General features: G+C 48.6%; 5 non-coding genes across 5 annotated transcripts; all 5 read right to left on the bottom strand.

The window, feature by feature from the left end:
• Positions 1 to 11,951: 11,951 nt before the first annotated feature.
• Positions 11,952 to 12,023, bottom strand: TRNAH-GUG (transfer RNA histidin (anticodon GUG)). Its single transcript has one exon. It is a non-coding gene; the product is annotated as a tRNA-His (tRNA).
• Positions 12,024 to 13,312: 1,289 nt separating this feature from the next.
• TRNAS-AGA (transfer RNA serine (anticodon AGA)) lies at positions 13,313 to 13,394 on the bottom strand. Its single transcript has one exon. It is a non-coding gene; the product is annotated as a tRNA-Ser (tRNA).
• A 1,499-nt stretch (positions 13,395 to 14,893) lies between these two features.
• On the bottom strand, positions 14,894 to 14,965 carry TRNAH-GUG (transfer RNA histidin (anticodon GUG)). The gene has a single exon. It is a non-coding gene; the product is annotated as a tRNA-His (tRNA).
• A 1,289-nt stretch (positions 14,966 to 16,254) lies between these two features.
• Positions 16,255 to 16,336, bottom strand: TRNAS-AGA (transfer RNA serine (anticodon AGA)). The gene has a single exon. It is a non-coding gene; the product is annotated as a tRNA-Ser (tRNA).
• Positions 16,337 to 17,834: 1,498 nt separating this feature from the next.
• On the bottom strand, positions 17,835 to 17,906 carry TRNAH-GUG (transfer RNA histidin (anticodon GUG)). The gene has a single exon. It is a non-coding gene; the product is annotated as a tRNA-His (tRNA).
• Between the last annotated feature and the right edge of the window lie 4,062 nt (positions 17,907 to 21,968).

A 21,968-nucleotide genomic window follows, 5' to 3' on the forward strand; every position in this document is an offset into this window, starting at 1 on the left:
GCTTGTTAATTTTGTTGCTTTTCAAATTCATGTCTGACAAAAAGACGAAGGGACATTGGGGCATCAGACGCTTTGGAAAGTAGCCACCAACCGCAGAGAAAGAGAGAAAGAGGGAAAAGACAGTATGAGGTGTGGAGAAAACAGCAGCAGGTACAAGGAGCTCAAATGAGATTAATGGCGCCTAAACAGAGCACGTAAAGGAACAGTTACAAATCTAAGAAAAGGGAAAGAAAAGACTAGGAAAAAACACAGAAAGAGCTTGTAGATGAAATTCTCTTCCAGGAACAGCAGGTTAAGAGAAATTACACAGGGAGCAGTTAAGCTTGTAACACGGGGGAGAATAGAAAAGAAAATTCAGTTTTATGAAGTGTGTTTGCCTAATCCAGCTAGCACTTTTATTTTATTTCTCTATTTGCTTCTTTTATTGGTAAAGTAAGTTTCAAGTGCATGCACAGGTATGACCGAGAGAGCCAGGGTATAATAATTTGAAGCGTTTGCACCAGCGCTAATGAAGGACGAGAGTTATAGCAAAGATATGAAAGGGGGAGCGATAATAAATATGTGATATGGCAATAGTGACACCAAAATAAGCCACCTATTTATAAAACTGACATGGAAGAAATACTAAAGGTTAACTTCTGAAATTGTAGCCGATGTTAAAAAGATTCTCGTTGTCGGCAGGATTCAAACCTGTGCGGGGAGACCCCACTGGATTTCTAGTCCATCGCCTTAACCACTCTGCCACAATAACTGACTGTGAGGCGTGTGCACATAATCTGTATGCAAGTTTTCAAGGTGTCCCACAGCAAATTCCTGATATTCTGCAATGCACTTTTTTTTTTAAAATCTTTATTAATAGGAAGGAATAGTGGTTAGCCAGCATCATACAGTCATATGTTATTGGTTACAGTTTGTACATTTAACTTTTCGTACGTGACAAGTAACATCACTTTAGCAAGGACTGTGCTGCATTAAACCTTTGAAGACTCGTAGATACGTTATCAGGCGGTCTATTTGCATGTACCGTAGTCTTCTATTACCCCCCCCCCCCTTCGTGTACGATTCAACGGTAGCCTCATTTTTTATAGTACAGAAACAACAAACATCCCTCCCCCCCCAAACCATGTGTCATCATTGCCATTGTGTCTCCACCCACTTCCCGTACCAGCATTTTTCTCAGCGTGTACGTCGGTACATAGCCAGGTCAAAGCCAACAACATCGTACTGTTGTTTTGCTGAGGTTGACATCCCCTATCCGCTTTGCTACTCCTCCTCCCCCTCTGAGTCCAGGTCGTCTCCCTCCGGTAAGGGGTCGCTGATTTCTCCTCTGTATATATTCCACGCCGCCCAGACTTTGTTCCACTTGCGGGGCGTCGCGCGTAGGACATACACTGCCCTTTCTGTTACCATCAGGATGTCCATGTTCTTAGCCCACCTGCTTGCGGTGGGTAGTTCTGGTGCGCCCCACTTCTGTGCTATATCCCGCTTGGCCACTGTCATAGCCAAAGTTGCCCAAATCAGTTCATATCTACCCAGGTCATTGGGGTCCCAGATGTTCAAAAGGCATTTGCGTGGTTCAGGTAGTATAGAATGTTTAAGGGCCTGTGAGATCGAGCGCATTATCTGTCTCCAGAATTCTCGTATTTGTGGGTGTAGGAGAGTAGGGTCTGCAATCCTATGATCACCCAGATTTTTTGCTTTTGTTTCACTGGTTTACGACTTTCTCTGGCTGTGGGCCTGCCAATCAGACCCACAGCCTGGCTGTTCTCTCTCTAAATTACAACATGTACCCTAGGTGCATTTACCAATTGGTACTGGGCCACCTTATTAGACCCTGTAACTCAGGGCATAGGTGTACCCAGGGCCTACCAGGCGCTGAAGCATGTATTATGCCACCCCTGGCTGGCCTCCTAAATTTGACACAACTGACTGCATGACAGCTGGGGCAAAGTCGTGTAATCACCCTTTGCTGTAGATATAGTATACCTATATCTAACCCTAAAAATGGACACACAGATTCCTATAAGTCACTCCTATGTCAGGCCTTAACAATCCTGAAGGCAGAGTGCTTGGAATCGTGTGAGATGGTGCTCTGGCATGAGCTGAGCCTGTCTGCAGCTTGCGGAACCAAGTCCTAATAGCTGTTCCATGATATCGCATACCATATACTCTTAAGTGCATTATAATCCTCACGGTTAAATGCTATCTTTGGTATTGCAACATGTCGAGTAAGGTGTCATACGAATTGGAATACTAACCCCTCGCCAATTCTGGCGACGGGGTTAGCATTCCACCCTTCTAGAGGGACACGACATGTATGTAACTGTGAACCCCGGTTAAAGTTAAACGAAGCCTCAGCTCCACAAAATGGATGCTGCCACCACAGACACGAGTCTGACCCCCTGCAGCTGGGAGACCTTCCAGGGAGGGGAGCCTGGACAAAGGGTTTCCTGTCAGGGGCGGTGCTAGCACCGTCCCAGACATGGTTTTGTGTATCCTGGGCAGGCAGGGCTTTACAGGAAGGTGACTGCTGAGTGGCACCCCGGTGCTCACTACGCATAGGCCAGTCTGAACCAGTTCCAGGGGCACACCAGCCCCTGGCCTGGGGAAGTCCGGCATGGGAGAGGGGTGTAACCACCCCCCTCCTAGTCCCACCCATAGGCAGGACCTAGTCACCGGGTCAGCCCCTTTTCTTAGTATAAAGATAGGAGCGGGCCCCCTGTTCAAATTAGATCATCTTTGGAATCAAGACACGAATTTCTACGAAAGGACATCAAGATTTCTTCCTCAAGATTCTCCCTTGTGGCTAAGGAGTAGTCACCCTGCATCAAGCGGGCACCATCCTAAGAACACTGCGGTCTGCTGCAAGTCCTTCCTCAGGAATCCGACGACCCAGCTTGACGAGACCCGGCTTCCCTGGCACCTCTGACCTCTACTCACCTCTACAGCCAAGCTGAGAACTGTGAGTGCGACGAGACCTCGAGGGACCGACGATCGCCAAGACTGCACGACTTCTTTGCAACAAGCCCACCGTGTGCTCCACTGGTGAGTGCTTTGGGGTCCGAGAAGCCCCAACCCTGAGCAGCTCCAGCACCGAAGATCAGCCCTCTAGCATCTCCACGATCTGCGTGGGGCCCTTCTGCTTTTGCCTGCTCACCGCGCTGTGTGGCTACTAGCCGGCTGGCTTGTGGCCTTCTTCACGACGCCCGACGACATCACTGCTGCTGGTCTGGTTGCTCCAGACTGGCCCTTGCTTCCTTCTTCAAGAGAAGCACCCCGGACCCTCCTGGTCCACTCCAGACGCCATTTTGAGTCCACCGCGTGGGCTTGAATTTGCCAAGGCTTTGTTGCCCAATCCTGGGTCCAGCGACGCCGGCAGCTTCATCCATCGTGGGACAGCTCGCTCCTCCATCCTGGTCGCCGACAACGCCTCCTGGTCCATGAGATCTGCGAGCACAGCGTCACCCACTCACCTAGTCGAGGTGACTACCATCCGGTGCCCTCCTGGTGCCACCTGACTACTGGCTAGTAGTCTCGAACTTGGTCCCCTCTGCTTTCAGGTGTCATCTCTCTTCGATCCAGGCTTGGATCCATCGAACTTTCTTCACTGGTCGCCTGCCAGCAACTTCCTTCTTCCAGGCTCCTGGTCCGTCTACGAGGATTCCCGACGTCTTTTGAGACCTATGCAGCTGCAGCCCCTGGGCTAGGTAACTTCGGCATTTCGGTGCCCCAGCATAGCCTCACTATCCAAGGGTCAGAATCCACTTTCGTTTTCCTCCTACCAGGTCGGGTTCGCCCGAGAACACTAACTGTCTGAAATCTAGCTACCATAGACTTTGTCCCGCATCCCGCGTGAGAGTGCACACTCTGCACCCGAGTCCCCTAGGCCTCCTAGAAGTAATCTGAAGATTCTATAGTCAAGACCTAGCGATTCCAAAGCCTATTAGTACTGTACTTACCTGCTAGTAATTTCGCATTCCACTTTCAGAGTATATGGTTTTCCGTGCCCCTCGGGCATTTGTATATACTGTGCTAACTTAAGTATTTTCGTAAGAGTTTTGTTTTGTGCCTAGTACCCTGTCCTCATAAAGAGTACAGGGCTGTTGTGATTCTTAATAAATATCTTGTTTATTTTCATAACACTTGTTTCAGGCTCCTTGCAGCCAAGAATTGGAATTTGCTCCCCACTGAAATGCGTCTCGAACCTTCTGAGACTAAATTTCGCAAAACCCTCAAAACCTATCTCTTCCGCCTAGCATTGTTATAATCCTCTGACTCTCTTCCAGGTTCTCTTCAGCGCGGGGACACGCCGGTGTGCGTTACCAAGCGCTTTACAAAATTCCAAAATGAAAATGAAATGGTGTCCTTTCACTGGGTATTCAAGGGGTATATGTGTGGTAAACAGCTGGCTTAACACGCCCTCTCGAGTCTTTAGCCTTAGACTGCTCGTATCCACGCTACTAGGATAGCTGGTCTATAAGGTTGACTTACAACCAATCATCAATAAGGGTTGCTGGACTGATACATAGTGTTCACTAGAATAGTGAGCACTGCATATCAGGCCACCTTCTCACAGTGGGCATTCCCATAATGTGTGAAGCAGTGTCCCCTCTTCCCCGCAGCCTCTCAAACAAAAGGGATGCGGCGCTCTCAGTATTTTATGCAGCAGTGTCCTGGTGTAGTAGATGCGGTGCAGGATTTTAAGTTGCACCAGTCTGAGCTTACTTGAGATTCCAACCTGTCTCGGGGAGGCCAGCGCCTCATTCCACTCAAATTCATCTGTCTCACCTATTTCCCCCTCCCACCTTTCTTTAAGTTTCAGCTTTGGGTCTTTGAGATTATTGATCAGTTTTTTGTACGTGAGGGAGGTAGCGCTTTGGATCATGAATTCCGTTAGCAGTCAATCTTCTAACGGGGAGGAGTCCGGCAGAGTGGTACCTGCAGGAATTGCCCGTAGTAATGCATGCCTAATTTGTACATATCTGAATGTTTCTGTGGGTCCGAGGTTATATTGCTGTTGTAGGTGTGGAAATGGTACTACTGTGTCATTATCCCAGAGGTCCCCTACCGTGGAAATGCCTATGGAGTCCCACCGCTCAAAACCCTTATAGCCTCTGAGGTTTCCCAATGTCTTTGTGTCCCATAATGGTGTCATTTTGGTGATTCGACCTGCCCATCCCAATCGGGCCTGTGCCATGTGCCATAGGGTCGCCGTGTGTTTGGTCGGACCGAGTAGGCTCTTAAGTTGTGACTTATTGTAGAGCACAGACAGCATACAGTCCGTCCCAAGCTGTGACCAATCCGCCCGATAGGCCGGGTCCTCTTTTGGGGCGTGGATCCAATAGTTTATTATTTTAAGCTGGGCCGCCCAGTAATATAGTTGAATGTTGGGGAGCGCTATTTCCCCCTCATACCAGCTTTTAACCAACTTGTCGTAGGCTATACGTGCCGGGCCAGTATCCCAGAGCAAGGTAGTGACCAGCGCCACGATCTGCTTGAAGTATCGCGGTTGCACTAGGTGCAGGGTATTTTCTAGGACATAGAGGAGCCTCGGGAGCGCCATCATTTTGTATAACGCTGCCCTACCCAGTAGGGTCAGGGGCAGGGCCGCCCAATGCTTAACGTCCGCCCGTAGGCGATCCATAGGCGGTTTTAAGTTACTGGCAAAAAAGTCTGCTTCCTTGCTCGTGATGACAATACCTAAGTATTTGAAGGAGGTCGTCGTCGTAAGCAGAGAACAGTCATCTTGCAACCTCGGCGCCAGGCCTTTTAGTGTATACATGACAGATTTCGACCAATTTAGGGTGTAGCCCGATGTGCGTCCGTGGGTGTTACAGAGGTCTAGCAGGGCCGGGACGCCGGTGTCAGGTGTAGTCATGTAAATGAGCATGTCGTCGGCGTATAATGAGACTTTGTCCTCCCATCCCTCCTCCCATTTAATGCCTGCAAACAAGGTCGTAGACCTGATCGGAATTGCCAGGGGTTCAAGCACTAGCGCGAAGAGCAAGGGAGACAAGGGGCAACCCTGTCTAGTCCCCCTGCCTAATAGGAACCTCTGTGATATGTGGCCGTTGGCCACCACCTGCGCGACGGGCTTTGTATAAAGCAGCCGTATCCACGCTATATATTTCGGCCCAAATCCCATACGTTCGAGCACCATCAAGAGATACTCCCACTCTACGAGGTCGAACGCCATTTTAGCGTCGAGAGAGAGAATCACAGCCTGTTCCGAGAGGAGGTGTGCACGGGCCATCACACCATGTACTCTCCGGAGATTCATCGCAGTGCTCCGGTGAGGCATAAAGCCCGACTGGTCAGGGTGGATCAGGGTACTGAGGTGGGGCAGCAAACGGGTGGCTAGAAGCTTAGCTAATATCTTGGCCTCAATATTCAGTAACGATATCGGGCGATACGAGGTACACTCAGTCGGGGGTTTCCCCGGTTTGGGTATCGCCACAATCGTGGCCGTGCGTTGATCCAGCGGCAACTCAGCTCTATCCCTGCTTTCCAAATACATGGCCAGCAGTGGGGCACTGAGTTCTGGAGCCATGGACTTGTACCATTCCACGGGTATCCCATTCGGGCCCAGTGCTTTTCCAGACTGTAACGCCTGGATCGCCAGCTGAATTTCCTCCTCCGTCGGGTCTACTTCTAGGGTACCCCTGTCCTCCTGTGTAATGCTGGGGATGGCAATATCCGCTAGTGTTGCTGCTGCCATTTGCTGTGTGACCATCCGGTCTGGTGTATATATTGTTTGATAATGTTGTGCCAATGCGCAAACTATGTCCTCTGGGTGTGTCAGTGTCCGCCCATCCTCCGTGTGTAGTCTCTGAATACCTCTCGCTCCACTCCCCCTCTTATCTAGCCATGCCAGCATTCGACCCGCTTTGTCTCCCACATCGTATATTCTGTGTTTAACGTACCCCTTCTCTGTCGTTTTAAGGTGAGCCAGGTATTGTTGTTGCCGAACCATGAGGGTGTGTGTCGTGGTCGGGGAGGGGTCTGTCATGTGTGCATTGTTAGCCGTGTTGAGTGCCAGTTCTAAGTCTGTGAGTTCCTTCTGGGAATCCCGTTTGTGCCCCGTTATTGTTGCAATGGCCGCCCCCCGGAGGACTGTTTTGTACGCCTCCCACAAGATGGATGGCGATACCACCGTGCCTGTATTTTCAGCAAAATACTGCGTCGTCACAAGTTTGAGTTTCTTCCGAATCTTGGGGATTTTTAAAAAGTTGGGGTAAATTGGGTAGATCCGTGCACATTTTTTTCCCCCGGTCGTAAGCGATAGAACAATTGGAGAATGATCAGAGATTCCCCTGGGCAGGACGTCCACCTTATCAACCATTTCCAGCCCCAACCCCAGGGCCATGAAGTAGTCTATACGGGATAAACTATTATGTACAGCTGAGTAATAAGTGTATTGAGTAGCCTCGGTATGCAATTGTCGCCAGATGTCTACAAGGCCCAGGGCTTCTACAAAATCCGAGAGTGGTGCAGTTCCTCGTGGTCGGGCCCTAGAGGGAAAGGTGTCCTTAAGTGGATCCATGATTGCATTAAAGTCCCCCCCAACAATCGTATCCCCCTCGGGGAGGTCAAGGAGGAATTTGCCTAGTGCAGGTAGGGCCACGGAGTGTAGTGCTGGGGGGATATATACCGATATTACATTAAGAGATCTGCCCTCCCATTGACCATGAATTGCAGCAAAACGACCCTGGTCGTCCGCCACGCGACTTGTTATGATAAAGGGGGATGATTTTTTCACCAGTATTCCCGTTCCCCTGGAGCCGGTAGTGAATTCTGCGTGTATTGCCATGGTATAGCCGCGCCTATCAAGTGCTTTGCAGGTGGACCCCGTGAAGTGGGTTTCCTGTAGGAGGACCAAATCCGGGCTATGTCGCTTTATGGCCTGCAGTACCAAGCCTCGTTTAATTTTGTCGCCCAGGCCTCTGACATTCCAGGTTAGCATGCGCAGTGGGGGTATCCCCGTAGTTACAGGGGAGCCCTCAGCGGGCGTGTTGTTAAGTGGCCTGGCCATTGAGTCGGTGAGAGAGCCTTGCACTCAGCGTGTCCTTAGGACTAACACATGTGTCGCTTCGTGCCATGCTGTGTAGGAGACATACAAATGTCGGGGTGGCAGTACAATGTAAGTGCTGAATGATGACTATGAACAAAAACATGAATTCTAACAAGAAAACTTCAGTTCCATCCCCCCACCCTGCTACCCTGCTCCACGGACCAACCCCCGCCCGTTTCCCCAACTTTGCAGAGTGCTTTAGTCCTTCCCCAGTCATCTTACTTGCTCGTGGGGTTGGTGAGTCCCTTACGGGCACTGCCTGTGCCCACCTTACTCAGCCACGCCAGATCCATGGCCCTTGCGGCACATTCAGTCCCATACGAATATAGTCCGGCTTCAGACCGGAGCCAATTGTCCAGAGTCCAGCGGGTCCCTTTCAAGATCTGATTCCGTTTCTTCCGCGCCTTCCTGACAGGGTGATTGGGAGTTCTGATTGCTCACTGTCTTTTCGGTACGATGTGTCGGCCGGTCTCGATGCGGGCGATGTCGCTGTCCCACTGGTCTCCAGCCCTCCAGCCATTCCTGTGCCACCTCCGGCGTGTCAAAAAACCAAGTCTTTCCTTCGGCCACAATTCGCAGTTTAGCGGGGAATAGCATGGAGTACGGCAATTCCCTATCCCGTAGTGCTTTTTTTACCTCCGTGAAGGACTTACGACGCCTGGCCACCTCTGCCGTGTAGTCTGGGAAGAAGGCTAAGGTTGCATTTTGGATCCGCACCAGCGGTGAGGTTCTTGCCGCCAGTAGGATCGCATCCCTGTCCCTGAAATTGAAGAGCCGGGCCAGCACAGGCCTTGGTGCCGCTCCCGTCTTGGGCGGGCCTCCCGGGACTCTGTGCGCCCTCTCCACCGAGAAGAAGTGGGACAGGCCTTTGGGCTGCAGTTTGTTTTTGATGAGATCTTCCACATAGAGGTCCATGGCCCCCTTCCCCTCCGTCTCTGGAAGTCCAAGGATGCGCACGTTGTTGCGTCGCGAACGCCCTTCTTGGTCGTCCAGCTTGTCGTGTAGGAGCTTGGTTACTTTCTGCATTCTTTCCATGGTCACTTGTAGTTCCGAGGTGTCTTCCATAAGCGATTTCCTGACCACCTCTACCTGCGACACCCTCTCCGCCATTTTGTGAAAGTCCGCTCGCAGCAAGGAGACTTCAGAGGAGATGGCGCCCACTGTTGTTTTTACCTCTGAGAGTGTTTTCATAATGTCTTCCAGCGTTATTTTCTTCGTTCCTTCTGCGTCTTGAGTGTTACCCGTGGAGGTTCGCCCTACATTTTGAGGCTGACCTTGTTGTCCGTATGCAAATTTGTCTAATTTGGCCTGTGTGGATCCACTCCTAGTGCCTTTGCCCGCCATGGTGCTGGGGCTCGCGAAATCCGGAGTCTTGCCTTGTTTAGTCGCGATCAGCGCCTCGACCTGTTTCGCAGTTTGTAGGCACCAGCCAGGGAGCAGTAGGCTGGTGTGCGTTAGACAGAGTATCACCTTCCGCCCTCTGTGCAGGCCTCACTGGCCGTTGTGGTGATGCAGGAGAGTCCCGGCGGTTGCTGTATGAGTTTCAGGTTGAGTCGCTGTAGGTCGCACCCCGTGATCTGTGCTCTCGCCCCTCGATAATCCCACCTTGAGCAGGAACGGTCCCAGCGGCCTCCAGTTGGGGTCCTCTGGGCAAGCCTACCACACTCGGGTACTCCGGATGGCGCAGGGTCTGGTTCCGGGCAGCTGTACCCCCATAGGCCATGCAGGCCTCAAGCTCACCCGCTCAGTGCACCGGATCTATGTCTCTACTATGCCAGGGCTGCTGATGCTACCGGGCAGTATGTGGGCCCCGAGGCCCCTTCGCTAGTTCCTGCGTGGATCCTCAGTATGACGCCGTCCCCCGGGGGCACCGATGTCTCTCACCTCTGATCGGGGCTAATATGTGCTTCCACTTCGACCCTGCGGCCAAGCGAGGCGCGAAGATCGCCTCAACCGTTCCCCGCAGCCCGCCAGGCCCCCGAGGGGGGGGGGGAGTGTCGAGATCTCAGCGCCGCTCAGCGCGCCCAAGGCCAGATCGGCACATTTCTGAGCGTTGCGCCAGTCCCGTACAGGTGGCGTGTTTGTACGTGTGCCGTAGAGCGATGCCACTAAATGTTCCAGGCAGGTTGTGTGTTGTCAGGCGGGTGCCGGGATGCGTCCACCCCTCCCGGCCGGCTTGGTCGCACTTCCGCCGGGGCCTGGGTGCTACTCAAGGCCGGTGCTGTTCTTCCGCTGGTAGGCCCAGACTTGTCGCCTGGAATTCGCTTGGCTCTGCTCCTCCGAATTGCTTGAAAGTCGGACCGGTGACACCGCTTCGGTCCCGGACCCGAACGCCGCCGCTTCAGGTGAGCAGGGTAGCGGATAAGTGTGTCGGATTTAGATTAAGGCCACAGTGCCCTCAGGAGCTCTCACGCTATGCGGCCGCCATGCTTGGCTGCTAGCCACGCCCCCCTGCAATGTACTTTTTAAAAATAATGCTTTTTTCAGCAGGCACATTCTCTCCTAAAAACAAAAATTGCATGTGTATATCTCTAGTTTGGAATACCATAGGCTTGCATGCATACTCTCATGGGTCACTCAAGTTTTTAGGACCCTATTGCACTCTGTTTTCGTGCTGCTTTTAGTATATGGCCCATATTACAGAAGTCTACCATCTTTGAGTATTTGAGGCTCCTTTGTAAGTGCTTTATATTTTTTCCTTGAAGAGCTATATAATAAAGGGGTCCGGGAAAGATTGCATTTATGGAAGATAAAAGAAGGCCTACTTGTCTCACCAAATGCTGTAGAGAAACCTGATGTTTTACTCATGTTATCCTTAGTTCGTTTTTGTTAGACCTTGCATTCTTAAGGAGGTCCCAACCCCACCTTATTGCTTTTCACCTCCGCATTTTGCTGTATCTTTTTGTTGGCCTTAGGACTCTGATCACTTTATCGCTACTAATCAGTGCTGAAGTGCACGTGCTTCTTCCCTAATCATGTGTATAATTGGAGTATACCTGACTGACAGATTTAATTTACTTGAAAGCCCCTTGTAAAGTGGTATACCATATACCCAGGGACTGATTGTGCCGCCCAAAGAAATAGCATTTCAAACCTGTCTCAAGCCTGCTACTGCAGTACCTGTGCTGCAGTGTACTGCCACTTCGACTTGGCATTTAAAACTACTTGCCAAGCCTTAAACTTTAATTTTATTACATATCAGTAACCCCTAAGGTAGGCCCTAGGTAGTCCTAGGGGCATCATGCTATGTAAGTAAAAGGTAAAACATGTACTGTGGTAGTTTGGATGTCCTAGTAGTATCAAACAGTCTATTACATTTTTCACTACTGTGAGGTCTGCCCCTCTCATAGGTTAGCATTGGGTATTCCCTTATACTTTTTGGGGGGTAATTCCATATCAGAGAGGAGAAGCTTTATTTATTTATTGATAAATCCTATCTACTGGTGAGGTTGGATTTAATCTTACTATTGAATAAATGCCATTTTTAGAGAGTGAGCATTTCTCTGCACTTACTGCTCTATTTGCATTGAAACCTGTCTTCAATTGACGTCTGGATTGGGCTGCGAGACAGCTACATATGTGCATTCCCTGTAGAAAGCCACAACACAGGTCACTCAACTGCAACTGCATTCATCTGCATTCTGATTGGCCTGGGGGAGGGCTCCGCTCCCCTTACCGCAAATATGTTCAAGAACGATAATTTATGTCAGTAAGTACAGTATACCTACATCTTATAATCATGTGTGTTTAAATAATTTGTCGTTAGATCGTTTAAATATTGAAAAGGGTCTGTTTTTAATAGACATTTTACAAAAACAACTGGTACATTTGGGAATTCTGTAAAGGAAAATCCCAACTGCCGTGACATTGCCAACCACAATGCCGTGACTCGGATTCGAACCGAGGTTGCTGCGGCCACAACGCAGAGTACTAACCACTATACGATCACGGCGAGCTACTTGGGCTCAATAACGTACAGTGACATGAAGAAATTATAATTCGGAACACTCATGGCTACTCCTGTGATAGGCTGAATGTGTTCATTGCTTCCTCATTCCTTATACAAAGGCTTTATCTCCTCAGTGGTTGATAGGCTGAAACCGTTTCCTGGCCGCCTGCTTGTGAACTGGCAGGAGTCAAAGATCACACAAACACTGGTGGGCCTGTGATGGGACACCAATGCAGAGAAACACACCTGGCGCAGATATTCTATTCTCTTTATTAGACCTGCATCTCCCCTGTACCTCCTCAAGCCATCTGTATGTGAAGAAAGAAAGAGTTAAGGAACTGTCCATCTACACTTTTATTGGGAGGATGCTGCCGTGAGCTCCTCCCAGCTAATCACACAAACAGCAGTAAAGCAAGATAACTACACAGTTAGGGGGGACTGCATGGTTAGGTTTTTGAGGAATTTTTGAAACTGACCTCAGTGACCCATAATCAGAGCTGTGGCTAATGACTGCATGCCTAATTATGATGAAGCAAGCACCATGGCTCGTAGGGGCCCCACAACACACTTTTCTTAGCTCATTGAATTAAAGTATAAACTTCTGCCATGGGTGAGTGGTAAAGGCTTGTTAATTTTGTTGCTGTTCAAATTCACATCTGACAACAAGACGAAGGAACATTGGGGCATCAGACGCTTTGGAAAGTAGCCACCAACCGCAGAGAAAGAGAGAAAGAGGGAAAAGACAGTATGAGGTGTGGAGAAAACAGCAGCAGGTACAAGGAGCTCAAATGAGATTAATGGCGCCTAAATAGAGCACGTAAAGGAACAGTTACAAATCTAAGAAAAGGGAAAGAAAAGACTAGGAAAAAACACAGAAAGAGCTTGTAGATGAAATTCTCTTCCAGGAACAGCAGGTTAAGAGAAATTACACAGGGAGCAGTTAAGCTTGTAACACGGGGGAGAATAGAAAAGAAAATGCAGTTTTATGAAGTGTGTTTGCCTAATCCAGCTAGCACTTTTATTTTATTTCTCTATTTGCTTCTTTTATTGGTAAAGTAAGTTTCAAGTGCATGCACAGGTATGACCGAGAGAGCCAGGGTATAATAATTTGAAGGGTTTGCACCAGCGCTAATGAAGGACGAGAGTTATATCAAAGATATGAAAGGGGGAGCGATAATAAATATGTGATATGGCAATAGTGACACCAAAATAAGCCACCTATTTATAAAACTGACATGGAAGAAATACTAAAGGTTAACTTCTGAAATTGTAGCCGATGTTAAAAAGATTCTCGTTGTCGGCAGGATTCGAACCTGCGCGGGGAGACCCCAATGGATTTCTAGTCCATCGCCTTAACCACTCGGCCACAACAACTGACTGTAAGGTGTGTGCACATAATCTGTATGCAAGTTTTCAAGGTGTCCCACAGCAAATTCCTGATATTCTGCAATGCACTTTTTAAAAATAAGGTTTTTTTCAGCAGGCACATTCTCTCCTAAAAACAAAAATTGCATGCGTATATCTCTAGTTTGGAATACCATAGGCTTGCATGCATACTCTCATGGGTCACTAAAGTTTTTTGGACCCTATTGCACTCTGTTTTCGTGCTGCTTTTAGTATATGGCCCATATTACAGAAGTCTACCATCTTTGAGTATTTGAGGCTCCTTTGTAAGTGCTTTATATTTTTTCCTTGAAGAGCTATATAATAAAGGGGTCCGGGAAAGATTGCATTTATGGAAGATAAAAGAAGGCCCACTTGTCTCACCAAATGCTGTAGAGAAACCTGATGTTTTACTCATGTTATCCTTAGTTCGTTTTTGTTAGACCTTGCATTCTTAAGGTGGTCCCAACCCCACCTTATTGCTTTTCACCTCCGCATTTTGCTGTATCTTTTTGTTGGCCTTAGGACTCTGATCACTTTATCGCTACTAATCAGTGCTGAAGTGCACGTGCTTCTTCCCTAATCATGTGTATAATTGGAGTATACCTGACTGACAGATTTAATTTACTTGAAAGCCCCTTGTAAAGTGGTATACCATATACCCAGGGACTGATTGTGCCGCCCAAAGAAATAGCATTTCAAACCTGTCTCAAGCCTGCTACTGCAGTGCCTGTGCTGCAGTGTACTGCCACTATGACTTGGCATTTAAAACTACTTGCCAAGCCTTAAACTCCAATTTTATTACATATCAGTAACCCCTAAGGTAGGCCCTAGGTAGTCCTAGGGGCATCATGCTATGTAAGTAAAAGGTAAGACATGTACTGTGGTAGTTTGTATGTCCTAGTAGTATCAAACAGTCTATTACATTTTTCACTACTGTGAGGTCTGCCCCTCTCATAGGTTAGCATTGGGTATTCCCTTATACTTTTTGGGGGGTAATTCCATATCAGAGAGGAGAAGCTTTATATATTTATTGATAAATCCTATCTACTGGTGAGGTTGGATTTAATCTAACTATTGTATAAATGCCATTTTTAGAGAGTGAGCATTTCTCTGCACTTACTGCTCTATTTGCATCAAAACCTGTCTTCAATTGACGTCTGGATTGGGCTGCGAGACAGCTACATATGTGCATTCCCTGTAGACAGCCACAACACAGGTCACTCAACTGCAACTGCATTCATCTGCATTCTGATTGGCCTGGGGGAGAGCTCCGCTCCCCTTACCGCAAATATGTTCAAGAACGATAATTTATGTCAGTAAGTACAGTATACCTACATCTTATAATCATGTGTGTTTAAATAATTTGTCGTTAGATCGTTTAAATATTGAAAAGGATCTGTTTTTAATAGACATTTTACAAAAACAACTGGTACATTTGGGAATTCTGTAAAGGAAAAACCCAACTGCCGTGTTATTTCCAACCACAATGCCATGACTCGGATTCGAACCGAGGTTGCTGCGGCCACAACGCAGAGTACTAACCACTATACGATCACGGCGAGCTACTTGGGCTCAATAACGTACAGTGACATGAAGAAATTATAATTCGGAACACTCAGGGCTACTCCTGTGATAGGCTGAATGTGTTCATTGCTTCCTCATTCCTTATACAAAGGCTTTATCTCCTCAGTGGTTGATAGGCTGAAACCGTTTCCTGGCCGCCTGCTTGTGAACTGGCAGGAGTCAAAATCCACACATACACTGGTGGGCCTGTGATGGGACACCAATGCAGAGAAACACACCTGGCGCAGATATTCTATTCTGTTTATTAGACCTGCATCTCCCCTGTACCTCCTCAAGCCATCTGTATGTGAAGCAAGAAAGAGTTAAGGAACGGTCCATCTACACTTTTATTGGGAGGATGCTGCCGTGAGCTCCTCCCAGCTAATCACACAAACAGCAGTAAAGCAAGATAACTACACAGTTAGGGGGGACTGCATGGTTAGGTTTTTGAGGAATTATTGAAACTGACCTCAGTGACCCATAATCAGAGCTGTGGCTAATGACTGCATGCCTAATTATGATGAAGCAAGCACCATGGCTCGTAGGGGCCCCACAACACACTTTTCTTAGCTCATTGAATTAAAGTATAAACTTCTGCCATGTGTGAGTGGTAAAGGCTTGTTAATTTTGTTGCTTTTCAAATTCACGTCTGACAACAAGACGAAGGAACATTGGGGCATCAGACGCTTTGGAAAGTAGCCACCAACCGCAGAGAAACAGAGATAGAGGGAAAAGACAGTATGAGGTGTGGAGAAAACAGCAGCAGGTACAAGGAGCTCAAATGAGATTAATGGCGCCTAAATAGAGCACGTAAAGGAACAGTTACAAATCTAAGAAAAGGGAAAGAAAAGACTAGGAAAAAACACAGAAAGAGCTTGTAGATGAAATTCTCTTCCAGGAACAGCAGGTTAAGAGAAATTACACAGGGAGCAGTTAAGCTTGTAACACGGGGGAGAATAGAAAAGAAAATGCAGTTTTATGAAGTGTGTTTGCCTAATCCAGCTAGCACTTTTATTTTATTTCTCTATCTGCTTCTTTTATTGGTAAAGTAAGTTTCAAGTGCATGCACAGGTATGACCGAGAGAGCCAGGGTATAATAATTTGAAGCGTTTGCACCAGCGCTAATGAAGGACGAGAGTTATAGCAAAGATATGAAAGGGGGAGCGATAATAAATATGTGATATGGCAATAGTGACACCAAAATAAGCCACCTATTTATAAAACTGACATGGAAGAAATACTATAGGTTAACTTCTGAAATTGTAGCCGATGTTAAAAAGATTGTCGTTGTCGGCAGGATTCGAACCTGCGTGGGGAGACCCCAATGGATTTCTAGTCCATCGCCTTAACCACTCGGCCACAACAACTGACTCTGAGGCATGTGCACATAATTGTATGCAGGTTTTCAAGGTGTCCCACAGCAAATTCCTGATATTCTGCAATGCACTTTTTAAAAATAATGTTTTTTTCAGCAGGCACATTCTCTCCTAAAAACAAAAATTGCATGCGTATATCTCTAGTTTGGAATACCATAGGCTTGCATGCATACTCTCATGGGTCACTCAAGTTTTTTGGACCCTATTGCACTCTGTTTTCGTGCTGCTTTTAGTATATGGCCCATATTACAGAAGTCTACCATCTTTGAGTATTTGAGGCTCCTTTGTAAGTGCTTTATAATTTTTCCTTGAAGAGCTATATAATAAAGGGGTCCGGGAAAGATTGCATTTATGGAAGATAAAAGAAGGCCCACTTGTCTCACCAAATGCTGTAGAGAAACCTGATGTTTTACTCATGTTATCCTTAGTTCGTTTTGGTTAGACCTTGCATTCTTAAGGTGGTCCCAACCCCACCTTATTGCTTTTCACCTCCGCATTTTGCTGTATCTTTTTGTTGGCCTTAGGACTCTGATCACTTTATCGCTACTAATCAGTGCTGAAGTGCACGTGCTTCTTCCCTAATCATGTGTATAATTGGAGTACACCTGACTGACAGATTTAATTTACTTGAAAGCCCCTTGTAAAGTGGTATACCATATATCCAGGGACTGATTGTGCCGCCCAAAGAAATAGCATTTCAAACCTGTCTCAAGCCTGCTACTACAGTGCCTGTGCTGCAGTGTACTGCCACTTCGACTTGGCATTTAAAACTACTTGTCAAGCCTTAAATTCCAATTTTATTACATATCAGTAACCCCTAAGGTAGGCCCTAAGTAGTCCTAGGGGCATCATGCTATGTAAGTAAAAGGTAGGAAATGTACTGTGGTAGTTTGTATGTCCTAGTAGTATCAAACAGTCTATTACATTTTTCACTACTGTGAGGTCTGCCCCTCTCATAGGTTAGCATTGGGTATTCCCTTATACTTTTTGGGGGGTAATTCCATATCAGAGAGGAGAAGCTTTATTTATTTAGTGATAAATCCTATCTACTGGTGAGGTTGGATTTAATCTTACTATTGTATAAATGCCATTTTTAGAGAGTGAGCATTTCTCTGCACTTACTGCTCTATTTGCATGTAAACCTGTCTTCAATTGACGTCTGGATTGGGCTGCGAGACAGCTACATATGTGCATTCCCTGTAGACAGCCACAACACAGGTCACTCAACTGCAACTGCATTCATCTGCATTCTGATTGGCCTGGGGGAGAGCTCCGCTCCCCTTACCGCAAATATGTTCAAGAACGATAATTTATGTCAGTAAGTACAGTATACCTACATCTTATAATCATGTGTGTTTAAATAATTTGTCGTTAGATCGTTTAAATATTGAAAAGGATCTGTTTTTAATAGACATTTTACAAAAACAACTGGTACATTTGGGAATTCTGTAAAGGAAAAACCCAACTGCCGTGACATTGCCAACCACAATGCCGTGACTCGGATTCGAACCGAGGTTGCTGCGGCCACAACGCAGAGTACTAACCACTATACGATCACGGCAAGCTACTTGGGCTCAATAACGTACAGTGACATGAAGAAATTATAATTCGGAACACTCAGGGCTACTCCTGTGATAGGCTGAATTCGTTCATTGCTTCCTCATTCCTTATACAAAGGCTTTATCTCCTCAGTGGTTGATAGGCTGAAATCGTTTCCTGGCCGCCTGCTTGTGAACTGGCAGGAGTCAAAGTCCACACATACACTGGTGGGCCTGTGATGGGACACCAATGCAGAGAAACACACCTGGCGCAGATATTCTATTCTGTTTATTAGACCTGCATCTCCCCTGTACCTCCTCAAGCCATCTGTATGTGAAGCAAGAAAGAGTTAAGGAACGGTCCATCTACACTTTTATTGGGAGGATGCTGCCGTGAGCTCCTCCCAGCTAATCACACAAACAGCAGTAAAGCAAGATAACTACACAGTTAGGGGGGACTGCATGGTTAGGTTTTTGAGGAATTATTGAAACTGACCTCAGTGACCCATAATCAGAGCTGTGTCTAATGACTGCATGCCTAATTATGATGAAGCAAGCACCATGGCTCGTAGGGGCCCCACAACACACTTTTCTTAGCTCATTGCATTAAAGTATAAACTTCTGCCATGTGTGAGTGGTAAAGGCTTGTTAATTTTGTTGCTTTTCAAATTCACGTCTGACAACAAGACGAAGGAACATTGGGGCATCAGACGCTTTGGAAAGTAGCCACCAACCGCAGATAAACAGAGAAAGATTCTGTTGCCGACCCTGCACGAAGTACCTCTCACCTGAGTGAGGAAGCCAGTGACCTTGCTGCAGCCGCTACCCCTCGCCGGACCCGCTGCGCGGGTCCCGCTTCGCGGTGTGCAGCACTTTCTCCAGTTTGTGAAGGGGCATTGTTCCTGAGCAACCGGCAGGGCTGCGAGCACAGCGGTGGACTCCGAGGACCAGGAGTCCCCGCGAGCCCCTACTCCAGCTGGGCTGCTCTCCCTGCCGGCCCCGCCCTCACTCCTTAATCAGCCGCCCTACCTGGATTTCGGCGGATTCTGTTGCCGACCCTGCACGAAGTACCTCTCACCTGAGTGAGGAAGCCAGTGACCTTGCTGCAGCCGCTACCCCTCGCCGGACCCGCTGCGCGGGTCCCGCTTCGCGGCGTGCAGCACTTTCTCCAGTTTGTGAAGGGGCATTGTTCCAGAGCAACCGGCAGGGCTGCGAGCACAGCGGTGGACTCCGAGGACCAGGAGTCCCCGCGAGCCCCTACTCCAGCTGGGCTGCTCTCCCTGCCGGCCCCGCCCTCACTCCTTAATCAGCCGCCCTACCTGGATTTCGGCGGATTCTGTTGCCGACCCTGCACGAAGTACCTCTCACCTGAGTGAGGAAGCCAGTGACCTTGCTGCAGCCGCTACCCCTCGCCGGACCCGCTGCGCGGGTCCCGCTTCGCGGCGTGCAGCACTTTCTCCAGTTTGTGAAGGGGCATTGTTCCAGAGCAACCGGCAGGGCTGCGAGCACAGCGGTGGACTCCGAGGACCAGGAGTCCCCGCGAGCCCCTACTCCAGCTGGGCTGCTCTCCCTGCCGGCCCCGCCCTCACTCCTTAATCAGCCGCCCGACCTGGATTTCGGCGGATTCTGTTGCCGACCCTGCACGAAGTACCTCTCACCTGAGTGAGGAAGCCAGTGACCTTGCTGCAGCCGCTACCCCTCGCCGGACCCGCTGCGCGGGTCCCGCTTCGCGGCGTGCAGCACTTTCTCCAGTTTGTGAAGGGGCATTGTTCCAGAGCAACCAGCAGGGCTGCGAGCACAGCGGTGGACTCCGAGGACCAGGAGTCCCCGCGAGCCCCTACTCCAGCTGGGCTGCTCTCCCTGCCGGCCCCGCCCTCACTCCTTAATCAGCCGCCCTACCTGGATTTCGGCGGATTCTGTTGCCGACCCTGCACGAAGTACCTCTCACCTGAGTGAGGAAGCCAGTGACCTTGCTGCAGCCGCTACCCCTCGCCGGACCCGCTGCGCGGGTCCCGCTTCGCGGCGTGCAGCACTTTCTCCAGTTTGTGAAGGGGCATTGTTCCAGAGCAACCGGCAGGGCTGCAAGCACAGCGGTGGACTCCGAGGACCAGGAGTCCCCGCGAGCCCCTACTCCAGCTGGGCTGCTATCCCTGCCGGCCACGCCCCCTGGTAGCTGGTTGGATACCTACATAAAGGAACCATCACTCCCGCTGCGCGGGAGCGCGCGGGAGAAGCCCGGGACAAGGGTGGGACCATCTGTGGCCGTCCGGGGACGCCCGAGGACGGGACGGGCCACCCCTCTATCATCTTCAGTCCCAGACCGTAAGGTAGGCCCTCTTCCATGGCGGCTAACTTTGAGAACTCTAGCACAGCAGGAACTAGTAAAAGGACACTTGACAATTACTTTACTAGGGGTGTTGTGGATTCGGATAAGGATGACTCACTATCCGAACGCAGGATTGAACGACGCCGCTCCATTGAGTCATTGAAAAATAGACCCTTAATTGACTTGGCCTCCCCACCTATTTTGCTTACCACTATTACTGATACACCACTGGATGATCCACTGTCACTGGACGGATTTCCACTATTGCTTAGAAGCACTCCACTATCAACGGTTCATCCCTCAATTGCTCCTTCACTTACACCCATAGCTTTGCTTCCACCTGCCTCTAGTTCATCCCCAAATGTGGTCAATGTATCTTGTAAACTACCTAAGGAGCAGCCGAAAAGGCAATGTAGACCATCCATTACCCCTAAAACATTCGGCCCTCCGCCCACAAAAAAAAGGAGGGGGTTAGGAGTACCCCAAAGGGGTACGCTTAGTCATACAGAGTTTGGCAAGACATCTAAACTTAAGACCTCTGGTGTACTTGCACCCAAAATTTCGGCACTGACTGATACAGTACCTATAGTGGTACCAACCCAGACTCTGCCAGTTTACATCTTGGTAATACCCGAGGGAATCAAGTAGAGGCCGTTACTACTCCAAGCCTAGTGTCTATTCCCCCCATTATCACGGAGCAGAATACAGTCGAGCAGTTGCTTAGGTCCTTTATGCTCCCCATTTTGGATATTCTAAAAAGGGTCGAGCACCGACTAGGCAACTTGGAGGCTCTGTTTGATGCCAAATTAAGTGCTCCTATCACCTCTTTAATACCTACCCCTGTGCCGACTATTCTACCACAGCCTATAGCAGCTTCTGTATCTAATACTTTGGCCCCAAATGTTTCCAATAGTGGCAACAACAGAGCTGTTAAACATCTTGCTAGTAAAAAAGAGGTTATTGCAGATACGCCAACGATTTCTGCTCAGACAACTACTGTAACCAGTAAGTCCTTGAACAATAACCAGCAGAAAAACTTGGCTTCTCAACAGGCCCAGGTTCCTGGTCAAATAGTAATAAAATCCGTTGACCAGGTTCCAATAGAAGTGCAGATGAGAAAGGCTACTCCTAGTACTAAGACCAAGTACCCGAACAGGGGGAGGTTTTCAAGGCCCACTAATGGTACTCCCTATGGACCCAATGTAGAATTGCCCCCAGAGTCGCTACCTTTTGTAGTTGTACTTACAGGTGTCCCCCCACTAGAAGCAGGCAGGAAGGAGGGCCATCCCCAACTTAAGAATAAGATCCTACATTGGTTGGGGCAAAATAGACCACTCCCATACTATATCGATGGGGAGATCGTCCACGTTAGACGCCTGCCTTGGCTGGGCTCAAGGGAAAAGAACATTGAGGGTGATATAGTTGTTGTTAATTTTAGGAACCCAGTAGCTGTTGGGGCTATATTAACAGGCCCCCCTATGAATTCGAACACCGCTATCGTCCCATACGACCTAACTTACTTCTATCCAAGGTCGCATGTGACTCCTGCTCTTTTCTCAGGGGGGTCCCAGATCCTAATGGCATTAGGAACATCCATTTGCCTCCAAACAACAACTACACGTGCCACCCGCGGATGCCTCTCCCTCCTAGGAATAATTTAGCGTGGAATTTAGTCCCTTCCAACGGACGCAACCAGCATCCTTTGGGGCATGAGTTTTTCCAGCGGAATAGAAATATGGACCATTTGATTCTTTTTACT

Source organism: Lissotriton vulgaris, chromosome 1_1 (assembly GCF_964263255.1).
Source record: "Lissotriton vulgaris chromosome 1_1, aLisVul1.2, whole genome shotgun sequence".
NCBI lineage: Eukaryota > Metazoa > Chordata > Amphibia > Caudata > Salamandridae > Lissotriton > Lissotriton vulgaris.